This window comes from Mus caroli, chromosome 13 (genome assembly GCF_900094665.2).
Source record: "Mus caroli chromosome 13, CAROLI_EIJ_v1.1, whole genome shotgun sequence".
Lineage (NCBI taxonomy): Eukaryota > Metazoa > Chordata > Mammalia > Rodentia > Muridae > Mus > Mus caroli.
The window spans coordinates 71,656,250-71,683,749 of record NC_034582.1 but is presented as its reverse complement, the minus strand read 5'-3'; the positions used below and the strand labels follow the sequence as shown (position 1 = coordinate 71,683,749).

Sequence of the window (27,500 nt, the reverse complement as noted above, 5' to 3'; positions counted from 1 at the left end):
AGCAGAGCACAGGTGGAGTACAGGTAAGAAAGGAACAATTGTCAAAACTGACACAAGACTCATTTAGCAAACCCAGCTTCTCTCCTCTTCACCAACCTCCCTCTCTGAAACATAGTCTGCTGTAGTCCAGGTTCTGTGGAACTTATTGTGTAGCTGAGCATGGATTTAAATAAACCCTTGGTTCTATTCTACTTCCCTAAATAGTAGGGCAACAGGCATGTGCTATCCACACCACAAAGTTTCATGTAGTGCTGGAGATCAAACAGGTTTTGGGGCCAGGGAACCATGGGACAGGGGATCTGACCAGAGTAAAAGTAGGGTCAAGAAGTGTCCAAAACCCAGAAATCTCCTCCTGAGATCAGCAGATACAGGATCACTCCACCCCACCCCACCAACCAACTCCCTTAACTCCCCAACCCCACTCCACCCCAGGCCATGCAGCCTTTACCACTCAAAGGCGATCACAGCTTTGAAGCTAAGGTGGGCTTCTCCTTAAAAGTTTATGTCCAGCAATATCTGAAGTTCCTCCCTATGCATATGAGGCATGCTCAGCATCCTGGCCCTGGCCAATGATGATAATGTACACTTTCCCTGAAAACTCCCTACTCCTCCAAGGTTTAAATAGCCTTTTTTCTTCCAATTAAGTAAGCTGTCTCATCTCACTACAGCCTCTCTCCTGAGAGTCTGTTCTCTTTGGTGCTCACTGACCACCTTGAAGTCACCCCCCCACCAGGTTGTTTCCTGCCTCACTCTCCCTATCAGTATCCACTGGTTGTGATTTCAGGTGGTCATGCCATTACAGGTGGGGAAGCAGGCTTGCCTGGGAATGTCAGTGCATGCTGGGTAAGCACTCTAGTAATTGAACTACAGCCCAACTCAAACCCAGTTTCTTGACAGCACCACTTAGACACCTTAGTTGGGTGTCTATATATTTCCTTGGATATTTTGTTTGCTATTTTCCATTGAACCATTGGGCGTTCTGAAAAACCCCACCACTGAACTACCTCTAGACTTGACCAAATACTTCAATGGCATAAACTACTGGGTACAAACAAGAATACCTAGGAACAGAAACAATTGATTAAAAAAAAATGACTAGTACTTAGATGCATTAGCTGGACACTCCTAGATTAGATAAACACTAATCTTCAAAATAATGTTCAGATTGTCTACAGTAATATATAGTGGTAGACAAAATTCTAACACATCAATTTTTGTACATACTTCAGCTTGAATCTTGTCATCAAGCAATGCTTTTATACCAGGGAATGGGTGGGAGGGGATTTAGCACAACACGTCCTGTGCATGGTGTGAACCCAGGGAAATGTGCATAGTTTTGTAATTTTAGACCCAGAAGAAGAAATAGTGGTGGCCTTTCACGATGGAATTCAGCTTAGTAGCCTACCATCAGACATTTGCCTGGGTTGTTTGGTGGAGACCATCCAACCCTGATTCCATGACTCCATTTCTCAATGCCAACTTGAATGTCTATAGAAATATAGATCCAATTTCATTACTTTAACTTCTTTGGAACACTTGTGTACTATGCCAGAGCACTTGAGACCTCATGTAGCAGTTAGTGCTTGCTGAAAGCAGCCAGGAAACTAGGATAATAATGTCATGTTGCACATTTACATACTGGCTTTCATTTTAGAAGAGTCCAAACACTGCACTGTGAATACTTGGCCAGGGCTGATATTCTGCCACCTAGAAACCAAGGACAAAGTGGATCACAGGTGCAAAGGCTTCTTCCAAGGACTTCACAGTTCTCTGGGACCAATAAAGATATATTTTTATTGGGGCCATAAAGATGAATTTTATAACTAATCATAATTGTAGATTATGTACAAAAAATTGTAGATACCAATCAGAGTTCTTATTTTAACTATAATTTCAGTAGAAGAATTTTTCTACATTAGTCATCTTATGCCAAAAAGATTGTCAAAAGAGATAGATGAGGGATACTCAAAGCTCCATGATATGGGGAGTAATTAGATTCCCAGAATTCTCCATTGTATTCGAAAGTCATCCCTCACTGGCCCTGACACACTGATGCATTAATTTATTATATTTTCTCCCCCTTAATTTAACAGACCAAAACATTAATTTCACCTATGTAATCTTATGTAATTGTACATTTTCGATGAAGTAAAGAAGCAGTGGCTTTTTCCAGCTGTTTTCAAAGCTGCAAAGTTGGCCTGACCCATCCTATTCCAGCTAAATTCTTTCATGTCATGTAGAAAAGTGCTCTAATAAACTCTTTATTCTGTATGTAGAAAAAGCCTAAACCACAAACAAAAACAAAACTCTGCAAGACTGGAGTATGTGTCAGTGGTAGATTGCATGTTTATCATGCATCCATCCCTGGCTTCAATTTCCAGCACAAAAGAAAGAGATAAGCAAGTTAAAATGCACTATTTGTGTAGCAAAAAAGTCCACTGAGTACAGGGCTCCTGTTCAAGATTATGTACTGTTCTTTCATGTTAACAGTAAAATATTTTGATATAACCTCAAAAAATTATGAAAACAGTAACATGTCTGCATTATAATGTAGAATATTGGAAGGGGTTGGATGTATAAATTTATTGCAAGTTCAACCAAACCCTTATGTTTGGAATAGACAGAAAGGGAGAGAATTTGATAAACTATTTCTAAATTTGCTTGAAAGGCAAATATGCAACTCTAGTCAAGTCTATGAAAGGGGAAAATAATGGGAAAGCATTTTGTATATCAAATATTTAATTAAAATCAGACATAGATATTGAGAGAATGTTGTATAGACATCATGCTGGATACATGCCTGCAATCCCAGGAAGTGAAGGCAGGATGACCAACAGTTCAAGGCCAGCCTGGGCTACATGAGATCCTGTCTCAAAAAAGTGGGTTAGGGTTTAATCATAGAGAAGGAACTTGTAAATGAGCAAGCTGGTTGCCAAGAATATTTAGAGAAAATCATGTTTAACCCTATGTTAAATAAACTTTCAACTCTATTAGATAATCCAAGTCTATATCAATGTCTACCTCAAATAGTGTTAAATATTCTAAAGTAATTTTTAAAAGTTGATGCTATACAAAAATTATAAAAGACAATATATTTATTAACATTAATAGCAAAGAATTTTCTAAAAGCAAGCATTTTAAAAAATCCCCAGAGGGGGGAAAAACTTGATAGCAATGATTTCATAAAATTAAAAACTCTATCAAAAATCACCATAAATTTAAAACTTTTAGGCTGGAATATAGCCAATGCTATAGTGTGTGCTAAGCACATGTGAATCTCTGGCCTTTGAGCTACAGTATTACCAAAAAGAGGTTTTAAAGGCTTTCTAGGTGAAAAATAGCAACAGATATTTCAAATTATGTGGTAATATTTCCAATATGCTTACCCAATAACCAACCTCCTGTAAACATTTCCACTACATTTTTGTTATAAATTTAACAAACAAAAAAAAAACATTAACACATGGGATGGGACTATGCTGGAAATCAGAAAAAAATCAGTTTTTAATAATGAAATGTATATTATCTATTTGAAAGAAAGAAAGAAAGAAAGAAAGAAAGAAAGAAAGAAAGAAAGAAAGAAAGAAAGAGAGAGAGAAAGAGAGAGAAAGAAAGAAAGAGAGAGAGAGAGAGAGGGAGGGAGGGAGGGAGGGAGGAAGGAAGGAAGGAAGGAAGGAAGGAAGGAAGGAAGGAAAATAGAGAAATGACATGATTTTAGTTTGGCTTTTCTATATTTTTTTATTTTAATAAGCTTAAAGTAATCTTGAAGAAAAGATACAGATGTGTGTTCAATGAGTGCTACACAATGTTCTCATACACCCAGGCCAATATCAGAACCATCCTATAGTGTATTTTCTCTACTGTTCATTAGAAATTGAAGCTCAGAGAGAACTGACGGGGCCTATGCTAGGCTCTCACAGGCCAGCTTCAATGTCTTCTCTTCACAATACATTTTATCACTTTTTTTTTATCTTAGGAGGGAAATTTCAATTGCTCTCCAAAGCTCAATAGGAGAAGTCAGGGGGGAGAAAGGAAATTTTTACTCATAGAATCCAAAACTCAGCCTCATCATACAGCTAAATTCTTCAGGAAGAAAGTGAAATCCAGATGTTTCGTTCAAGGGTAGGTAGTAAAGGCATGTTAGGAATAACCAGGATTAACATGATCAGCATGATGCAATACAGGATCCACAACAACATGATGTGACATTTAGACCATGAAAAAGGCAATTGTAAATAATTACTTTAAAATTTCCAGTGGTGATATATACTTCTTAGATAAGATTCTTTAAAATCAGCTCATATAATTTTCTTTCTTTTCTTAGCACTTTGAGCCCACTGCCCCTCCTGTACCCTTCCATCAGAAGACAAAATAAGATGGGCTTGCCTTAGGTTGGTAAAGTTTTTGGAAGCAAATACATTGTGGTAAAATCTTTATTGCAAAATCTCTTTCATCAGGTTCTATATTCCTTCACTGTGGTCTCCAGCCAATGAGGTAATTACTCTTTATATATAGTATATGACCCAAAACTGCAATGGGTAATGGAATTGCTCTATGTTGCATTCCAATATTTCACACATTCCCCCTAATGTTCAATACTTTATTAGTAGGGAATAAATTGGTACATTTCTTTTAGTGTCATTTTTGCTTTCTTTTATATGCCAGTTTAGATGAAAGAAATACCACAGAGTAGTTAATCATCCAAAGGCTCACTAGTGGCATTGCTTTAAAGAATGATTAATATTTCTTTCCAACCTGTAAAAAAAAATGATACCTGTAGTAAACACTAAACCTGCTAGAAGAGAAAGTGGGGAATACTCTTGAATGCACTAGCACAGGAGACAACTTCTTGAAGAGAACACCAATTACTTATGTAGGCATTAAGATCAACAATTAATACATGGGGCCTCGTGAAACTGAAAAGCTTCATAAGGCAAAGGACACCATCAAAAGTACAGAATTGGGATTTTACAATTTCCACATCTGGCAGAGGGCTGACATCCAAAATATATTTAAAAAAAAAAAAACTCAAGAAAGTAGACATTGATAAACCAAATTATCCGATTAAAAACTGAGGTACAGACCTAAACAGAAAATTGTCAACAGAAGAACCTCAAATGGCCAAGAAACACTTAAAGAAATGATCAACATCCTTATCTAGCAAAGAAATTCAAATCAAATCAACTCTGAGATTTCATCTTATACATGTCAAAATGGCTCAGATCAAAGACACAAGTGACAGCTCATGCTGGCAAGGATGTGAAGCAAGGGAAACACTCCTCTATTGCTGGTGGGAGTGCAAACTTGTATAGACATTTTAGAAATCAACATAGCAATTTCTCAGAAAACTGGATATAAATCTATCTCAAGACCCAGCTATACCACTTTTGAGCATATACCCAAAGGATGCTCCATCATACCACAAGAACATTTGCTCAACTATGTTCAAAGCAGCTTTATTCATAAAAGCCAGAAACTGGAAATAATTTAGCTGTCCCTCAAGAAAGTTAGATAAAGAAAATATTATATATTCACACAATAGAGTATTAATCAGCTCTTAAAAACAATGGCATCATTAAGTTTGCTAGCAAATGGATGGATCTAGAAAAGATCATTCTGATGCAAGTAACCCAAACTCAGAAAGATAAACATGGTATGTACTCACTTATAAATGGATATTAGCTATAAATTAAAGGATAATCATGCTACAATCCACAGCCCCCCAAAAGCTAAGAAACCAGGAAGGTTCAAGGGAGAACACAAAAATCTTACTGATAAGAGAAAAGAGAATAGACATCATGGAAAGGTAAGGAGAGGGAACTAGATTAGGGTAGGGATGAGAACAGGAGGTATCCAGTGTGAGGGAAGTGGAGGGAGAGAATACTGGGAGAAACAACTGGAATGGCAGGGCATCTCTGGAGCAAGCTAGACACCTAAGGCAATGAAAACTCCCAGAAATCAAAACAGGTGATCGTAGCTAAGACTCCTAGCAATGGATATGGAATCTGAACTGGCCATCTCCTATAACCAGGCAAGACTGCCAGTGGAGGGACTGGCATGCCAACCCAGCCATAAAACCTTTCACCTACAATTTTTCCTGCCTATAAGATGTGCTAGGGTAAAGGTAGTGCAGAAGTTGTAGAAGTGGCTAATAAATAACTGGCCCAGCTTGAGACCCATGCCATAAGAGGGAGCCCACCCCTGACACTTTCCAAAGGGCCAGGAGCCAGAGTTGTATAGCCCAGAGATCCGTGAAAGAACAAAACACAAATGGGAAAAAAAAGTCAATGAAATGATTCCCAATGATATTCTACTATACTCAGATCGGTGCCTAGACCCACTGTCATCAGAAAGGCTTCACACAGCAACTGATGGAAACATTAGTCAGAACTGGGGGAATCCTGACAAGAAGGGAAGGAAGGATTGTAAGAGTCAGAAGGACCAAGGACACTCGAAGAAAACCTACAGAATCAGGTAACCTGGGCCCATAGGGACTCACGGAGACTAAACTGCCAACCAGGGAGCCTCCACCCTTCACACATATGCTACAGTTGTATAGCTTGGTCTTCTTGTGGGGGTCCTAAGAGTGGGAGCAGGAGCTGTCTCTGACTCTGTTTCTATCTTTTGCATCCTTTCCCCTTACTGGGTTGACTTTTCTAGCCTTAGTAGAAGAGGTGGTGCCTGATCTCATTACAACTTGATATGCCATTGTTGGTTGATATCCATGGAGGTAACACTTTTCTGAAGAGAAATGGAGGAGTGGATGGGACAGATTAGGGGAGAGATTGGGAGGAGAGGAAGGAGGGAAAACTACAGTCAGGATACAAAATAAATAAAATTAAATTAAAACAATAAGAAAGAAAACAGTTATACCTATCTGAGAACATGATTTAAATTGCATTAACTATTTCTGATTCTATGTAATTTTTAATGTTTGTTTATCAGAACCATAAAATATCAATGACTATAAAATGTGTATCTTGTTTCTCTCAGAAAATTTATGAAATTCTTTCAAAAAAAGTAGCTACTTCTTAGCTTTAAGAATTTAGGAAAAACTGGAAGGCCAACCAAAGACTCAACAATAGCACTTCAATATGTAGCAAATCACACTCATGAGCCTGACAAGCCTTGTTCTGGATGAGGACAGGAAGCCAATGTGAAGGGCACCACAGGTGTGAACACTGGGTCTCACTCCTCATATTGAACTACAATTTGCTTCAGCCGTTAATACATTTAGGGATCTGCCCACGTGGTCATTGTTAACCTTGCTGACATCACAGAATATAAATCTGGTGAACACCCACCGGTATTGTCCTCATCACAGCAGATGTAAAATATTCCTAATATTATTGTTGATTGTATTGTATTGATTGTATTTCACTTTCTAGACTTGAGAAAGTGTCTGTCTTGAAATGGAAGAGACGATTTTTTTTTTACCTTTCCAGAATAAATATCTGTTCTTCTTTGCTGATATTCATTCCTTTGATGGAAAGTAGCCTTATGCTTTCCAGCCCAGTTTGTAATAACACTGTTGTATATTTGAACATGATATTACACATTATTGTAAAGCAACAACTCAGACAAGAACACCACTTAAGCTGTGCAATATGAAATGGACTTACAGATATCAGGCAGTGATGTAAGCTTTATGATGGAAGCTAGGAGGGAAAGAAAGAAAAAGGAGAGAAAAAGGATAGTAATAGAATAAAAAGAAATAGGAAGGAGGGAAATCAAGAAGAGATTAAAGAGGAGGAAGAGAGATGGGAATCTTTTGCTGGGTAGCAAACCTAAAAGAGAATTCCACCCCATACCAGGAAATGTGGTCAAACTGTTCTTTGAGGAAAGCATGCAGATTCAAAATACCTTCTCAAAAAGCTGGCTATAATCAACTTTTTCTTCTCCTTTCAAGTTTTGCTCTATCACTGTGGCAAAGAAGACATTGAAAAGGCTGACATTTGCCAAGACATAACTAGTTTGCCATAAAAGTCTTTAGACAAGCAAGGGTCTAGGAATTTGGAATGTGTTTTATGTTTTGTAAAACCCATGCTCTCTGCCAAGGACAGTTTGGACCCCCACTTTCCACAGTTAATTCAGTAATATGCCACTCAGTTCTGTACCTCTAACCTATGTAAACTATATTAGAGCGGACATACAGATTGAGTAGGGACACACAAAGAAGGGATAAGATGCTTTTTCCCTGCCAACATCTCCTTCATTTTTAGATATAGAAAACCATGCTTCAGCCCAAAATCTAGAATGGTAAAGTGTTCACAGAGCACAGCTTGGCAACTCAGAGTTCCTTGGCGAACGAACCTTAGTGAAGTGTTCCTCAGCTCCTACTACAGCAGTCTTACCAGGTTTGTTTGTGCCTGGATCTTTTCTTTGGATTTGTCTAAAAGCCAAGATGCAGGTTGAGACCCTGAGGTGACCTAAGGCATACTGAAGGTTAGGAGGGTGACTGGAGATGATTTTACATGACAGTACTTTTTTCTCCTTAAAAATAAAAAGCCGGTGGGCATTCCTCTGATTAGTGCTCAGGCCCCTGCCCCTTAAAGTGTGTTCAATAAGCATTTTTCCCCAAAGCCTCCCAAATATGTCAGTTGTCAAAAAAATCTGCATTTCAGGAGCTTATGGAGAACAAATTAAATATGATACTCCATATAAAGGCCCTAGCACAATCCTGCCAGAAATAAACCATCTGTAAATAATAGTGTTAGTAATACTATGAATTTAAAAATTAAATTAAAATTATTTTTGTTTCTTTTTCATATGTTTAAAAAATTGAATTGTTATAGCAAATCCTTGGCTGCAGGGTTATTTCTGTATTTGCTTGTTTGTTTGTTTGTTTGTTTGTTTATTATTTTCCAGGTAACTTATTGTTTGCCTGCAGATGCCATGTCAGAAAATGATCTTTCAAATCAAAGACCCAGAAATAAACCCACACACCCATGGACACTTGATTTTTGACAAAGAAGATAAAACCATGCAATAGTAAAGGAAGAACATCTTCAATAAATGGTGCTGGTCTAACTGGATGTCTGCATGTAGGAGAATGAAAACAGATCCATATTTATCACTACAAAGCCCTCAATATAAAACTGGATATACTAAATCTAATAGAAGAGAAGGTGGAAAATAGCCTTTAATGTATTGGTAAAGGAGAAAACATCCTGAACAGAACACCAAATACTCAGGCTCTAAGATCAACAATTGATAAATGGGACCTCATGAGATTGAAAAGCTTCTGTAAGGTAAAGGACAGTGTCAATAGAACAGAACTTCAACCTACAGATTGAGAAAAGATCTTCTACATTTGACAGTGTCCAAAATATATAAAGAACTCAAGAAGTAAGACAACAACAAACCAAATTACCCAATTAGAAACTGGGTACAGAGCTAAAATAGACACTTCTCAACAGAGGAATCTCAATGACTGAGAAACACTTAAAGGCATGTTCAAAGTCCTTAGTCATCAGGGACATGCAAATCAAAACAACACTGAGATCCTATCTTACAACCAATCAGAATGGCTAAGGTCAAGAACTCAGGTGACAGCACATACTGGACAGGTTGTAGAGAAAGGGAACACTCCTCCATTGCTGGTGGATTGCAAATTTGTATAACCACTCTGGAAACCAATTTGGCAATTTCTCATAAAACTGAGAATAGTTTTACCTCAAGATCCAGCTATACCACTCCTGAGTATAGATGTCCACTATACCACAAGGATACTTGCTCAACTATGTTCAAAGCAGCTTTATTCATAATAGTGAGAAACTGGAAACAGCCTAGATCAACTGAAGAATGGATAGAAAAAATGTGGTTCATCTACACAATGGAATACTATTCAGCTGTTAAAAGCAAAGACATCATGAATTTTGTAAGATGAAACTTGAGAATATCATCCTGAATGAGGTAACCCAGAGCCAGAAAGATACATATGATATGTATGGTATGTACTCATTTATAAGTGGACATTAGCTATAAAGCACAGGATAACCATGCTATAATCCAGAGACACAAACTGGATAATTAGGAAACTCCAAGAACCTAAATAGTCATCAGAGGTTGATGGAAAGAGGGAAGTGGATAGGAGAGGGAATGAGGAGGGGAATAGGGATAGAAATCAGATATTGGGAGAGGTGGGGTGGGAGAAGGCTAGGAATGAGAATGAAGATTAATGAGGTGGGGTAATCTCTGGGAACAGACCTGGGACTGGGGGAAACAAGAAATCTATGGGGATGACCCTAGCTGAGAATCCTATCAAAGTGGGATATAGAAACTGAAATGGCCATCTCTTTCAGCCAAGTTGGACTTCCAGAGGATGGAGAGGCAGATCAATCCACACACAAAATCTTCAACCCAAAATTTGTCTTGCCTATGAGATGTGCAGTAATAAAGATGGAGGTGGAGGGCCCAAGGAGATACAAGAAGACAAGACCTACAGAGTCGACTAACCTGGGCCCATGGAGGCTCACAGAGACTGGGCCACCCGCCTGGGAGCATTTAGGGGCTGGACCTAGGCCCCCTACACATTTGTAGAAAATGTAGTCCTTCAAGTGGGTCCTATAACAAGTGGAACGGAGCTGTCTCAGTCTCTGTTCCCTGTCATTGGATCCCGTCCCCCTACCTGGACTGTATGGTTAGGGCTCAGTGGGAGAGGATACTCCTAGTCCTGCTGGGACCAGATATCCCAGAGTAAGGAGGTACCCAAGATGATGCTCCCCCTTCTCTGAGGAAAAGAGGAGAGGACAATGGGGAGAAGGATTTGTAAGGGTGGGACTGGAATGAAAGGAGACAGTAACTGGGATGTAAGGTGAAAAAAATAAAATAAAATCAAGAAAAAATTAAATAGTCACTTAGTTTTCCCAACAAATAAAATTATGTCACTAAACAGTTTTTAAAAATTATTCTTTGCCCTGCTACATTGAGAAGATAGTTTCTTCCCATTCTAATTTGGAAGAGGCTTTGTCTTCTGTTTGGCTTTGGATTCACTTTTTATATAATTAATTAATTAGTTAATTAATTAATTAGCTTCACAGCTGACCACAGTTTCAAGTTTCCTGGTGCTTGTTCTCCAAACTCTTCTTGATTACTTTCTTGTTTTACATCCTTCCTATTTCTTTTTGTTCTATTTGTTAGCATTTCATCTAGGCTCTGCTCAACAGTTACGTAGCAATAGTCAGGTATGAGCCTGGCTTGCTATAAAAGGAATGCTCTCTCTCTCGCTCGCTCGCTCTCTCTCTCTGTCTCTCTGTCTCTCTGTCTCTCTGTCTCTCTCTCTCTCTCTCTCTCTGAACTCCCTTTCTCTCACCCCTCTCTCTGGCCTTTCTCTGGCCCCTTGTCCATCTTCCCCCTTCTCTCTCCACATGTTTCCAGCCAGCCTCTCTCTCTCTCTCTCTCTCTCTCTCTCTCTCTCTCTCTCTCTCTCTCTCTGTGTGTGTGTGTGTGTGTGTGTGTTCTTTTCTGTCCCCTTTCTGTCTCTGCCTCCACTCCTTCCTCACTCCTCTTCTCATGTCCCACATAAACTTCATATGGCTGGTAACTTTAGGGGGGGCTCACCATGTTCCCAATAAGGCACCCCATCCTGCTGTGTCATGACCCCGCATTACAAAACATATCACAATTAACATCCTCTTCCCTTTCCCTTTTCTTTCTTTCCCTCCTGGCTTCCATCATGAAGCTTAGAGCACTGCCTGATATCTATAAGTCCACTTCACATTGTGTAGCTCAAGTGATACTCTTGTCTGAATTCTTGTTGATTTACAATAATCTTTAATATCATGTTCAAACCGATAACTGTAGTATTTCAAATTGTACTGGAAAGCACAAGGATACTTTGTGTCAGAGGAATTAACAGTTAAGGACAGATGTTTATTATGGAAGGTTAAAAAAAAAGTAAACCAAAGGCATTGTGAGCAAGTGGTCTCCCAATGAGTTACATCTGATCTAAGGCATCTTTCTTACATTTTCATACACCCACCCAATTATAAATATTTATAAAAGTCTGCGCTTAAAGTGTTTCAATAAATGAAGATAAAACTTACAGAAAGTACACAAGGTGAATGAATACCTGAAACCAAACTTCTGAAAGCTTAGTTCCTTGTCACAAAAATCCTAAGGGAGATGTAAACAGCCCTAACCCTGATGACTTAAGAAAATTGCTTTTCACAGGCTCACAGGCACTCAAAAAAAATTTTTTTAAGGACAACATACAATGTCAAAGCCTTGGATTTCTTCTCCTTGCCAGCCAGCGGATGCACACCTTCCTCTAGAGAACTTCCATCTCAGCTGGCATGGGCCTTTAGCACAAGTCCTGCTAAACAGAAAGGGGCTGTATTTAGGCCAACGTTGACTGGTGCCAAATAACCAAGTGGCAAGGAAATATCCAATCTTCTTGGTAGGAATCTCAGCTAGGATGGAAGCCAGGAGGGAAAGAAGGAAAAGGGAAGGGGAAGAGGATGTTAATAGTGATATGTTTTGTAATGCGGGGACATGACACAGAAGGTTGGGGGTGCTTTATTGGGAACATGGTGAGATCCCCACAAGGTGCCAGCCGTATGAAGTTTATGTGAGGCATGAGAAGGGGAGTGAGGAGGGAGTGGAGGCAGAGACAGAAAGGGGACAGAAAAGAAGAGAGAGAGAGAGAGAGAGAGAGAGAGAGAGAGAGAGAGAGAGAAGGGAAGAGGTTACTTTTATTCCTAGGTGCTCAAATAAGAATCTGTGTGCCCCATGGGGCTTTATATACAGTTCAAATGAACACATTGAGGAAAACTTTGGAGAATTTGAAAGGAGGGGCTGCTTTTCTCAAACCTCCTTTGAAAGAGAGGGAGGGAGAAGGACGGAGAGAAAGGAGAAGGAAGGAAGAAGGAGGGGAGGGAGAGTAGAAGAAGAAGAAGAAGAAGAAGAAGAAGAAGAAGAAGAAGAAGAAGAAGAAGAAGAAGAAGAAGAAGAAGAAGAATTTTAAAAGCCCTTTAGCTTGAACATTGACATTTTAAAAATAAGATAAGGAAGGCTGGGAGATATAACTCATTGTTAGAGCACTACTTAATGCCTGGGGCCCTGTGTTCAATCTCCAAGATCCCCTCCCCAAAGTTAGGGAATAGTGAATTCTCTTAAATAGTGAGAGTGCTAAGATTCCTCAGGTTATTGATCGTTGTCATTCACAGTCACTTGAAACTCAAGAGAACTCTGCTGTTAGGTGGAAACTTTCCTGTTTTTTCTAACATTTCAGTGATGACAACAGATTGTCTCCGAATCTAAATAGCAAATGTGGGCTAGATTTTTTTCTTATGTTTTTTTTTATATTTAGTGAGCCTTTCATAATGCAAATAATGTTTCAATCAAATATTGCTCTATTTTCTTCCCCACAATTCCTCTCCTACTTCCTCATTGCTTTTCCCATGCAACTCCGTGTATTGTGCCAGTTTCTTTGAAAACCCACTGTCTACTTCCTGCTCCCAGGATGTGCCTGGGTAGTGTTTCAAGGCCACATTCTTAGAGAAAACTGACACTTTCTCTTCGAGAAGCCACCAGCTACTTCAACTATGGGTAGTCCTTCAAGAGTCTCTCTTCCGTTCATTCAGAGATTCTGGTTGACTTGGCCTCAGGCATGTCTTGTGCATGCAATCACAGCCATTGTGACCACATGTGAGTGGAGGAGCCCTGTTCAGGATCCACTTTCTGCTAGAGTCATCCACTACCAGTGGCTCTGAGGATCTTTCTACCATTCATCTGCACTGATTCCTGAGCCTTGGGAGTAGAAAGTGTGGTACAGACTTCCCATTTGGAGATAAGCACTCTATAAGTTGACCAGTTGCATCTCTGTGTTAAACTACAAAAAGAAGCTTCTCTGAGGGGTGCAGAGATGCGCCAGTCATGTGTTTGATGATAAGCACTTATGGAGCAGGTAAGTACTGCATCTGTTTAGCAGGTTCTTCCCTAGGGCCTCTAACTTATCCCACTAACAGTACTTGACATGAGTTCACGAGCTCTTCTGGAGCAGATCATAAATCCAATCAGAAAGTAGTTCTTTGCTCCGTAACATTCATGTGACCATGGCACCAATGGGCATATCTTGCCGGGCCACTTACCACTGTTAAGTCACAGGGCTCAGCTGGGCATGCCCATTACTTACTTTTCTCCTCCAGCACATGATCAGCCCCTTCCAGCATTGTGGAAGTGGATGAAATCTTATATCCGACCCACTGAAAAGTTTTAAATGCATGTTTATATTGGGAACGAAAATTCTTTCAGCATGATTTGCTTCCTTTTCAAATGTGTGTAGAAGTTCAGATGTTGAACCAAGAAGGAAACTATATATCATCTAGATGGTCATAATCTTATTAAAAGATGACTATATTCTAAATAACTGGGGTTTTGCAAGTTTGATTCTAATGCTGCATCTAATATGACCTTAGCTATAGGATCTACACGAAATCATTGACTTCATCTGTAAAATTAAGATAATGGGACATAATTTGTGATTATTATTTTAAAATAAAATTGGTTAATTCATTTGAAGCATTTACCTCAACCATCTAGAATACAACCAAGATATTTTGTAAACATTAGTCAGTAATATTAATTTAAAGAGACTTCAAAGAAAATACTACAAAATTAAACTGGTACCCTACCTCTGTTGGGGGTGGTGTTGGAGCTTGTTGGCTGTCAGCCTAGCTCCAGGATTAGAAAGAGTCCCAGTCTCAATAAGGAATAAGAACTTGAACTGACAGACCAAGAAACCAAAGCTCTGCTAGAAAAACAAAGCTCTGCTCTAACCTAAAACACATATATACACACACTCATACACATATACACTCATAAACACACACAAACTCACAAACACACATACACTCACACACTTATATACAGTCATAAGCATCCCTACACATACATTCACATATAAACAACTCACATACACACTCACACAAACATGCTCATTAACACACTCACACACTCACAATACTCTCATGCACACACACACACACACACACATGAACATTCTCACACACACAAACACACTCAGACACATCTTACACCCACTCACACAATACTCACACACACTCTCCCAGCCACACTCACATACTCACACCAAAATGTCAAAATTTCATAAAAAGAACACTCTTTCCTCTCACAAGTCACTATTTTATGTTATAGCTTATAGACTTCCTGTTAGCCTTAATCATAGTCACCCATGGTAACAGAATCCCTCCCGTTTCTACTCTCAGGTTGAAGATCTGTTGCTTGAAGTCTTACCTCGCCACAGTCTTCAGTAAGTCCAGATGTACTTCTTTTAACCTGAGAGTTGGGGTTTGAAAAATGGCATCTGGATGGAAAGTTCATCTGTTTACAATATTCCTTGCCTGCTGAAAGTTGTATGTCTTCCATAGACCACTGGTCATACTCATGCAAGACACACACCATTTATCATGTGTATCACATGATTTTATCTGCCAATGCTAATGCAAGTCAGATATTGTAAGAGCCAGTAATTTGTTTGACAAGCCTAGTGGTTGAATTAGGAGCAGAATTGTTTAATCTTGAGCAGCATAAGCTCTGTTGGCAATCTACTTTGTATCATTTTTGTTTTCTTTAGTTTCATTTATGTGCTGCTGAGAATGGAACCAGGGTTTCATGCATGCTAAGCAGCAAGATTCTCACTGGCTAAAACCCCAGCCCTTTAGCACAGTTTGGTTGTTGTTGTTGTCGTCCCCTTCTTTGGTAAGAGAAGGTTTTCTCTTTCAATAGGTGAGAGGAAGAGACATATATGTACACATATATACATAACAGAGAGGGAGGTACACAATGTTAGACAACTTTTTTCATAGATATAAATAAATGAAAACAATCGTATTTTTAAGACTTGATAACTTCTAAAGCATTTGAATTTCATCTTCCCACTTAAGACCACAGGAGCAGGTATCTGTCCTGACTTACAGATAAGGAAACCGAGGGTGAGAGAAGCTAAGATAACACTATTAGTTAACAATAATCTCTAGTGATGTCTCAGAATTCAAACTGGACTTCCTTTGGACCACCTTTTCAAAGCCTAGGGACATATGGTATATTGTTTGAGATCTTTAAATTCTGCTCTTAACCTAAAACTAATCTCAAGTTATAATCGAATTATGTGAAAAGGAATCCTGTTAGTATGGTAAAAATAATGCTCTAGGTGACATCTCAAGACATAAGTAAGAGTTACTTTGTGAAATCCAGAGGCTATTTCTCTTTACAAATATTTTACAAGACAAACTTGTACCTTTGTAAAAACATCTGTTATAAATTACTACCTTACAGAAAGAGAGAAAGCCACCATCCTTCCTCCCATCTGAGCTCAAAAGAGATTTGCTGACATGTTGTAAAGCCAGCACAGACAAAACAGCACAGGAAAGAAGAGGCAGTCAGCAGGAGCGGGGCTGGCTTTGCGTGAACTAATTCCATATGCCCCATGAGCTGCTTTTCATTTCCTGCTCTAAAGATCCATAGTGAAAATAATATAGGGCAAAGAAAAGCGGCACTTATTATTTTTCCCCCAACAAGATGCTGTGCTAGCAAATAGAACATGAGCCACCTTCAGCAAACTAAGATCCTTAATAAGCCATTTTTCAAACACTATTGGTATTTCCTTTCCAAATAAAGATGGGCTGTGACTGGAATCAATTTTATCATTTGTATGATAACAATTGCCAAGTTTCTGGAAATAATCACCATTTAAATACTGGATAATATTTTTTAAATGAAGCCAACAACAGCCTTATTGCTATTTCATTTCCATAATTTTTTTCATTTTTAAAAAAATTTTATTAGATATTTTCTTCATTTACATTTCAAATGCTATCCCAAAAGTCCCCTATATACTCCCCGCCCCCCTGCTCCCCTACCCACTCATTCCCACTTCTTGACCCTGGCATTCCCCTGTACTGGGGCATATAAAGTTTGCAAGACCAAGGGTCCTCTCTTCCCAATGATGGCCGACTAGGCAGACTAGGCCGACTAGGCCATCTGTGTGTTTTCAGTGTTCTGAGAATATGATGTCCAGGGGAAGGGAAGTCTTAAGAAAAAAAAAAACAGGAAGGAGGCTATGTTGATGTAGTGTTAATGGTCTGACTTGAATCCACTAAACAGGGAAAATAAACATCAGGGAACCGTGATTTCCTCTCTCTGTTTAGTGCTGTAGGCCTTTTCCTCTTCAATTCTCCACAAGCATCATCCAGTGATATGCCGCAAAACAGACACAGCAGTGATGGACAAAGAACTTGGCGGATCTGCAGAGAGATGGACTTTCTTTCTCTCTGGATGTCATATGGACTGCATACCTGAGCAACAGCCCAGAGCTTTTCCACTTGCTGCTGATTCATGGGGCAAGCCTTACTCACCAAACCGTTTCTTACTGCCCAGTAAATCACAAGAACATTCTGTGCTTGGAATTTACAAGAGCACTGAAAGCTCACATTCTTTACTTAATGACAACATTTTTGTTTCCTCACTTTTGTAGATATGGTCTTTAGTTGATTAGGGGGGTGGGTCAGAATAATGCTCTTTCGGGTAATTACAGGTTAGATGAGTGGAAAAGAGTGGGGAAAGACAAATAACATGGCAATCAAATTGAAGAAACTCTCATGGAGACAGCTAATGGTTTAAGAATATAAAGTATATCCTTTAGGAATTATTTTGGTTTAAAAATCAAGTGTCCCCCAACAATTTCATGTGTTGAAAGTTTCGTTCTCAGCTAATGGGTCTAGTTATTGAAAAGTGTTCCATTCATGAAGTCTGTCAAAATTTAATGACATTTAAGGCAGGTGTGAAAGGTACTATCGGGTTAAAGGAAACTTATCTTGCCAGAATCCATCCCTATTTCTGTCTCCCTCTTCCCCCAACTCTTTCCTCTTTCTCCCTGTCTCCCTCCTTCCTCACTGTCATAGGGTATGAGCAACTTTGTTTTGTCATATTTTTCTACTTTAATTTTCCTGCCTTATCCTGGATCAGAAACAACAGAAGCAGCTGACAATGGACTAAAACCACTGAACCATGAGCCAAAATAAATCTTTGCAGTTATAAAACTATAGCACAGAATGGGCACTTATGTATCTGGTTTTAAAATTAAAGCTGGATGAACATGGATTGGGGCTATAATGTACTTTCCGGGATCTGTTTTTATCAGGCAAATGGGTGTTGAAAACCTGGATCCTGTTACAAACCATGAGGACTTCTTTAGGTTACATAAGCTCCCAGACACTTTCTTTATTTCTAGCAATGTCCATCACGTTAGGTGTTGACAATTAAATTGGGTATAAAGTAACTGGTACATTAGTAGATATTATATGAACATTGGTTTCCTTATACACGCTAACATGCCTTTCTTCCAAACTAGTATGTTTTTCTACTTCTTTCTCTATTTTTTCTATTATTTTTTTCTGGGAATTTCTATGGGAGCCATCTTTATTGTTCACATAATTCATGTCACCTCTCCATTTAAGAAGTATCCATTTACTTAAGTCTCTTCCACTTACTGACTTGGTTAATGTTGGTTATCAACTAGTATTGGTCAGTGCTGTAGTCCCTAAGGATGCTAGATTCTAAGAATAGAATGATAGGTAGGATAGCTCCAAACAAATACACAAATAAGCAAGAAAACAAGCAGGGAGTGAGAAGGCTGTGCAGAGATGAGATATGGATGCATGTATAGGCAAGGGGCTTGATGGTCAGTATGTCTGCTTCAAAGATGAGCTTTACAATTGAGAATATGTTCAAGAAAACAAAAACTATTCTGGGTGGTTTAATGAATAGGAATATAAATAGAAGAATGCGTACAACAGTGAAGGAAAACCTGAGAATTATTTGATGCAGAGGGTGTTAGTAGGATAAGAAACTTCTGTGAGGCAGAGGTGATGTCAGCATTTGAGGTGATGGAAGGGACCTGTCCAGTGAATAGATGAATAACAGCAGACCCGACTACCTGGTCACTATTGAGAAATATGACATGAAGCAGCATGGAGAAAGATGCTTCTAGTCTCCTAGTGTTTGCAGAAGAATGGTAAGAGTCATCCTGGAAGCAGACAGTACATATCATGAGGCCCAAATCACCAGGGAACTAATTAATCCTATCAGGAAGCCATGTCTGTAATGAGTACACTGGTTGATTTAGCTCATCTGTCTGGGCTGGTCTCAGGTCAAGTAAGAGCAGCTTATAAAGATGCCATGGAAATATCTATTCTACACTGAGAATCGCCCTCCCTCCCCGCCACCCCTCCCCCTCCCTGCCACCCTTCCTCCTCCTTCTCCTGCTTCTGATGCTGCTTCTTCCCCCTTCCCATTTCCCCTTCTCCTTCTCCTCCCTCCTCCTCTTCTTCCAATTTTTAAGATTAAAAAGTGGTTTTATAAAACCTATTGAGAATATAGCCCATGGAGTGCACTTACATAGCATGTACAGAGTTCAGGGATCAATCTATCTTTCTATCTGTCTGTCTCTCTGTCTGAAATAGCAAGAAGTACTATTGTAATCAAGACATCTATCTTAACCTCTTTGAAATTCATACCATATTAAATTTTGTGTAGGGTCAACTAGAGCACATTTATGTGTGTTGGAATGAACTAGCATAGAGAAGAAGATATGTAACAGAAGAGATGCACAAACCTTGATGTGTTTGCAAATGATTGGGGCAAATAGAAGAAGTAAGGATATATCTTGTTCAGTGACCAATGGGAAGAGAAGAAAACAGGCTTCATTAAGTTAGGTCTTATCTTTAATGATATGAAAACACCATGACTTGGAAATGTTTTTTAGATATTTACATTATTTATATTTCATATGTTGTCCCCTTTCCTGGTTTCCCCTCTGAAAACCCACTATCTGCTCCCCCTCGCCCTGCTCACCAACCCACCCACACCTGTTTCTTGGCCCTGGCATTCCCCTATACTTGAGCATAGACCCTACACAGGACCAAGGGCCTCTCATCCCATTGATGACCAACTACACCATCCTCTGCTACATATGCAGGTGGAGCCATGAGTCCCACCATGTGTTTTCTTTGGTTGGTGGTTTAGTCTCAGGGAGCTCTGGGGGTACTGGTTAGTTCATATTGTTGTTCCTGCTATGGGGCTGCTAACCCCTTCAGCTCCTTGGGTCCTTTCTCTAGCACTGTCATTGGGGACCCTGTTCTCAGTCTAATGGCAGGCTGCTAGGATCCACCTCTATATTTGTCAGGCCCTGGTGGAGCTTCTCAGGAGATAGCTATATCAGGTTTCTGTCTGTAAGAACTTGGTGATTGTATATGGGATGGATTCCCAGGTGGGGTAGTCTCTGGATGGTTATTCCTTCAATCTCTGCTCGACACTTTGTCTCTGTAACTCCTTCCATGGGTATTTTGCTCCCCCTTCTAAGAAGGATCAAATTATCCACACTCTGGTCTTATTTCCTCTTGAGTTTCATGTGGTTTGTGAATTGTATCTTGGGTATTCCAAGCTTCTGGGCTAATATCCACTCATCAGTGAGTGCATGCCATGTGAGTTTTTTTGTGATTGGGTTATGTCACTCGGGATGATATTTTCTAGTTTCATCTACTTGCCTAGGAATTTCATAAATTCCCTGTTTTTAAAAGCTGAGTAGTACTCCATTGTGTAAATGTATCACATTTTCTGTATCCATTCCTTTGTTGAGGGACATCTGGGTTCTTTCCAGCTCCTGGCTATTATAAATAAGGCTGCTATGAACATAGTGGAACATGTGTCCTTATTACATATTGGAGCATTTCCTAAGTATATGCACAGGATAGATATTAGTGTGTCCTCAGTATTATGTCCAATTTTCTGAGGAACAGCCAAACTAATTTCCAAAGTACCAGCTTGCAATCCCACCAGAAATGGCATAGTGTTCCTATTTCTCCACAACCTCCCCAGAATCTGCTGTCACATGAGTTTTTGATCTTAGCCATTCTGACTGGTGTGAGGTGGAATCTCAGGGTTGTTTTGGTTTGCATTTCCCTGATGACTAAGGATGCTGAACATTTCTTTAGGGGCTTCTCAGCCATTTGGTATTCTGCAGTTGAGAATTCTTTCTTTAGCTCTGCGCCCCAATTTTTAATAGGATTATTTGGTTCTTTGGAGTCTAACTTTTTGAATTCTTTGTAAATATTGGATATTAGCACTCTATGGGGTCTAGGATTGATAAGGTCTTTTCCCAATCTCCTGGTTGCCATTTTGTCCTATTGACAGTTTCCTTTGGCTTACAGAGAAAAAATTGCTTTACAATTTTATGAGGTCCCATTTGTTGATTCTTGATCTTAGAGCACAGGCTATTGGTGTCTGTTCAGGATATTTTTCCCTGTGCCCATGTGCTCCAGGTTCTTTCCCACTCTCTCTTCTATTAGTGTCAGTCTATCTGGTTTTACGTGGAGATCTTTGATCCACTTGGACTTGAGCTTTGTACAAGGAGATAAGAATGGATCAATTTGCTAACCACCAATTGAGCCAGAAACATTTGTTGAAAATGCTGTCTTTAGTGGATGCTCACAGTCAGCTACTGGATGGATCACAGGGCCCCCAATGGAGGATCTAGAGAAAGTAACCAAGGAGCTAAAGGGATCTGCAATCCTATAGGTGGAACAACAATATGAACTAACTGGTACCCCCCCCCACACACACACACAGCGGAGGTTGTGTCTCTAGCTGCATATGAATCAGAAGATGGCCTAGTTGGCCATCAGTGGAAAGAGAGGCCCATTGGTCGTGCAAACTTTATATGCCTCAGTACAGAGGAATGTCAGGGCCAAGAAGTGGGAGTGGGTGGGTGGGGGAATGGGTGGGGGAGTGTGTGGGGGACTTTTGGGATAGCATTGGAAATGTAAATGAAATAAATACCCAATTAAAAAAAGAAAAAGAAAATGCTGTCTTTTTTCCACTGGATCGTTTTAGCTCCTTTGTCAAAAATCAAGTGACCATAGGTGTGTGGGTTCATTTCTGGGTCTACAATTCTATTCCATTGATCTACCAGTCTGTCACTGTACCAATAACATGCAGTTTTTATTACAATTGCTCTGTAGTACATCTTGAGGTCAGTGATGGTGATTCAACATGAAGTTCTTTCATTGTTGAGAATAGTTTTTGCTGTCCTAGGTTTTTTGTTATTCCAGATGAATTTGCAAATTGCTATTTAAAACACTATGAAGAACTGAGTTGGAATTTTGATGGGGATTGCCTTGAATCTATAGATTGCTTTTGGCAAGATAGCCATTTTTATATTAATCCTGCCAATCCATGAGCATGGGAGATCTTTCCATCTTATGAGATATTCAATTTCTTTCTTCAGAGACTTGAAGTTTTTATCATACAGATCTTTCACTTGCTTAGTTAGAATAACACCAAGTTATTTGATGCCATTTGTGATTATTGTGAAGGGGCTTGTCTCCCTAATTTCTTTCTCAGACTGTTTATCCTTTGTGTAGAGAAAAGCCACTGATTTGTTTGAGTTAATTTTATATCTAACTACTTTGCTGAAGTTGTTTATCAGGTTTAGAAGTTCTCTGGTAGAATTTTTGGGGTCACTTAAGTATACTATCATATCATCTGCAAATAGTGATATTTTGACTTCTTCCTTTCCAATTTGTGTCCCTTTGATCTCCTTTTGTTGTCTAATTGCTCTTGCTAGGACTTCAAGTACTATATTGAATAGCTAGGGTGAGAGTGAGCAGCCTTTTCTAGTCTCTGATTTTAGTGGGATTGCTTCTAGTTTCTCTCAATTTACCTTGATATTGGCTATTGGTTTACTGTATATTGCTTTTACTATCTTTAGGTATGGGCCTTAAATTCCTGATCTTTCCAAGATTTTTATCATGAAGGGTTATTGGATTTTGTCAAATGCTTTCTCAGCATCCAATGAAGTAATCATATAGTTTTTTTCTTTGAGTTTGTTAATATAGTGGATTACATTAATGGATTTCCACATATTGAACCATCCCTGCATCCCTGGGATGAAGCCTACTTCATCATGATGGACAATCATTATGACCTTCTTTTTGATTCAGTTTGCGAGAATTTTGAGTATTTTTCCTTTGATATTCATAAGGGAAATTGGACTGAAGTTCTCTTTCTTTGTTGGGTCTTTGTGTAGTTTAGGTATCAGAGTAATTGTGGCTTCATAGAACTAATTGCATAGGGTATCTTCTGTTTCTATTTCATGGAATAGTTTGAGGAGTATTGGTATTAGGTGTTTTTTGAAGGTCTGATAGAACTCTGCACTTAAACCCATCTGGTCCTGGGCTTTTTTGGTTGGGAGACTATTAATGATTGCTTCTATTTATTTAGGGGATATGGGACAGTTTAGATCATTTATCTGATACTGATTTAACTTTGTTACCTGGTATCTGTCTAGGAAATTGTCCGTTTCATCCAGGTTTTTCAGTCTTATTGAGTATAGGCTTTTGTAGTAGGATCTGATGATTTTATTTGAATTTCCTCTGTTTCTGATGTTATGTCTCCCTTTTCATTTCTGATTTTATTAATTAGGATACTGTGTCTGTTTGCTCTAGTTAGTGTGGCTAAAGATTTATCTATTTTGTTGCTTTTATCAATGATCCAGCTACTGGTTTGGTTGATTCTTTGTATAGTTCTTTTTGTTTCTACTTGGTTGATTTCAGCCCTAAGTTTAATTATTTTGTGCTGTCTATTCCCCTTGATACATGGTTCAGCTGAAAAGTACCTTTGGTAGGAAGACTGTCTGTGCTGGGTGATGCCCTAAGCCACATGCATCTACCGGGCTGAATAGCCATGTACTTCAGAATGTAAGTACCCAGTGTTCATCAGTGACTGTCCTTACATACAGGTTTACTTATTTTAAATTGGATCTTCATGATCTAGTATTACCATCTGTTACTTTTGAAATGTCTTACATTAAGTTTTATTTATTTTTATTAGTTTATTTATTTATGTATATGTGCGAGTATATACACACATATGCATATATATGGACCACAAACACACACTCCCCTTATGACCCTGAAGGACAGAAAGGGCTGTAGCTGCCAGCGGTTTGAATTTCCAATTGGCTGTAGCTGCCAATTGTTTGAATTTCCTTCTATTTGTTCTAGAGATTTAAGATGTGCTGTCAAGCTGCTAGTGTATGCTCTCTCCAGTTTCTTCTTGGAGACACTCAAATATATAAGTTTTCCTCTCAGGACTGCTTTCATTGTGTCCTATAAGTTTGGGTATGTTGTGGCTTCATTTTCATTAAACTCTAAAATGTCTTTAATTTCTTTCTTCCTTGAACAAGTTATCATTGAGTATAGTGTTGTTCAGCTTTCATATGTATATGGGCTTTCTATTATTTATGCTGTTATTGAAGTTCAGCCTTAGTCTGTGGTGATAAGATAGGATGCATGGAATTATTTCAATCTTCTTTCATCTGTTGAGCCCTGTTTTGTGATTGATTATATGGTTGATTTTGGAGAAGGTACCATGAGGTACTGAGAATAAGGTATATTCTTTTGTTTTAGGATAAAATGTTATATAGATAACTGTTAAATACATTTGTTTCATAACTTCTGTTAGTTTAATAGTGTCTTTGTTTAGTTTATTTTTCCATGATCTGTCCATTGCTGAGAGTGGAGTGTTGAAGTCTCTCACTATTATTGTGTGTGGTGCAATGTGTGCTTTGAGTTTTAGTAAAGTTTCTTTTATGAAAGTGGGTGCCCTTGCATTAGGAGCATAGATATTCAGAATAGAGAGGTCTTCTTGGTAGATTTTCCCTTTAATGAGTATGAAGTGTCCTTATTTATAGCTTTTGATGTTAGTTTGGAAGTTCAATCAATTCCATATTAGAATGGCTACTCTAGCTTGTTTATTGGGACCATTTGCTTGGAGAATTATTTTCCAGTCTTTTACTCTGAGGTAGTGTCTGTCTCTGTCACTATGATGGGTTTCCTGTATGTTGCAAAATATTGGGTCCTGTTTAAGAATCCAGTCTGTTAGTTTATTGGAGAATTGAGTCCATTGTTATTAATGGATATTAAGGAAAAAAATTGTTGCTTCCTGTTATTTTTGTTGCTAGAGGTGGAATTATGGTTTTTTTTTTTTGTGGTTATCTTCGTTTTGGTTTGTTAAAAGAAGATTATTTTCTTGCTTTTTCTAGGGTGTAGTTTCCCTTCTTATGTTGGAGTTTTCCATTTATTATCCTTTAAAGCACTGAATTTGTCCAGAGATATTGTGTAAATTTTTGTTTCATGGAATATTTTGGTTTCTACATCTATGGTTATTGGGAGTTTAACTTGGTTATCCTACGCTGGCATTTGTGTTTTCTTAGGGTATGTATGATGTTTGCCTAGGATCTTCTGGTTTTCATAGTTACTAGCAAAACATCTGGTGTAATTCTAATAGGTCTGCCTATTAGAATGTTACTTGACATTTTTCTTTTACTGCTTTTAATATTCTTTCTTTGTTTTGTGCATTTGATGTTTTGATTATTATGTGATGGGAGGAATTTCTTTTCTGATCCAATCTATTTGGCATTTTGTAGGCTTCTTGTATGTTCATGGGTATCTCTTTCTTTAAATTAGGGAAATTTTCTTCTATTATTTTGTCGAAAATCTTACTGACCCTTTAACTTTGGAATCCTCACTCACTTCTATACCTATTATCCTTGGGTTTCGTCTTTCCATTGCATCCTGGAGTTACTGGATGTTCTGAGTTAGGATCTTTTTGCATTTTGCATTTTCTTTGATTGTTGTTTCAATGTTTTCTATGTTATCTTCTGCGCCTGAGATTCTCTCTTCCATTTCTTGTATTCTGTTTGTGATGCTTGTATCTATGGCTCCTGATCTCTTTCCTAAGTTTTCTATCTCCAGAGTTGTCTCCCTTTGTGATTTCTTCTTCCATTGTTTCTACTTCCATTTTTAGATCCTGGATGGTTTTGTTCAATTCCTTCATCTGTTTACCTATGTTCTCCTATAATTCTTTAAGGGACTTATGTGTTTCCTCTTTAAGGACTTGTACATGTTTACCTGGGTTCTCCTGTATTTCTTTAAGGGAGATATTTATGTCCTTCTTAATATCCTCAATCAGCATCATGAGATATTATTTTAAATCCACATTTTGCTTTTCCAGTGGGTTGGGGAATCCAGGGTTTACTATTGTGGGAGAACAGGTTTCTGATGGTGCCAAGTAATCTTGGTTTCTGTTGGTAAGTTTATTGTGTTTGCCTTTCACCATCTGTTTATCTTTGGTGTTAGATGTTCTTGCTGTCTCTGGCTGGAGCTTGTTCCTCCAGTGGGTCTGTAAGCCTGTCTTGGCACTCCAGGGAGACCAGGTCTCTCCTGGCAGAACAGGCTCCTGAACAGAGGGCTCTGGAATAGTCCATGCTCCCTGGTGCAGATAATGGACAAGAAGGGTCCTGTCCCAGCTGCTCCTCTGATCTTGCATCTTGTGTCCTCTGGGTTAGCCCCACTCCACACTGTTATTGGAGAGAAAGTGGCTGTCTCACCTCCCAGCCCAGAAGTAAAAACACTTCTGGGAGAATAGGTCTCTCCTGGCTGGACCTGTGCACAGCGGGCTCTGGAACAGCCTCAGCTTGCCAACTTGGAAATTCTAATTGCTTCTATAGTTTTCTCAATAATATGGAAGAGAAAAATCATTACCAAGATCCAGACTGGCTTTGAGGTTAGTGAAGATAGCAACAGATATGAAACTGTTCACTGGGTATACCATATTCCTTCTTGGGCTCTTCGTAGGCTCAGGAAAGTGATTTATATTAATACCGCATTGGCCTAGTCATTATTGGTGTTTCATTTTTAGTGTCTGCTGATGCCATAATAACATTAAGTTTTATTCATCTTACCTAACCAGTCTGTCATTTAAACCACATTTCATAAAGCTGAAAAGGTGTCGAATTCTTTATTTTAAAAAGTCTAAGTCAGTGTTGGGTTCAACAGACAAAGTGTAGTTGGAGCTTGGGGAGTCTTGTGGAAGAATAGGAGGAAGCTCCAATAGGGGTAGGAACTCCACAGGAAAACCAACAGAGTTAACTAACCTGGACCCTTGGGGCTCTTAGAGACTGAACTACCAACCAAGGAACCAACATTGGCTAGACTAAGTCCACCCCACATATATGTAGCAGATGTGCAGCTTGGTCTGCATGTGGATTCTGGAATAAGTGGAGTAGGTGCTATCCCAAAAGCTGTTGCCTGTATATGGAATATGTTTTTCTAGCTGGGCTGCCTTGTCTGGACTCAGTGGGAGAAGGAGCATCCAGCCTCACAGAGACTTGAAGTGCCAGGTAGAGGGTACACTAGGGGCCCTCACCTGCTCACTGGAGAAGGAGCAGGGGAGTGTGGGAAAAATTGTAGGGGGAGTCATGAGGAGTTGGATGTAATAAGTAAGTGAATAAGTAAAAACTAATAAAATTAAATTTAAAAACATTTTTTTAAAAAGAACAAGAAATTAGGGCTCTATATTTTCCCCTTAATATTTTATTTCTCTTTATTCCTGGCTCTTTTTCTTTTTTTTTTTTTTTT

General features: G+C 38.9%; 1 protein-coding gene across 1 annotated transcript in view; it reads right to left on the bottom strand.

The window, feature by feature from the left end:
• Nucleotides 1–27,500, bottom strand: part of Mctp1 (multiple C2 and transmembrane domain containing 1) — a 594,489-nt gene that overhangs the window by 11,484 nt on the left and 555,505 nt on the right. The gene's annotated exons all lie outside the window — the stretch shown is intronic.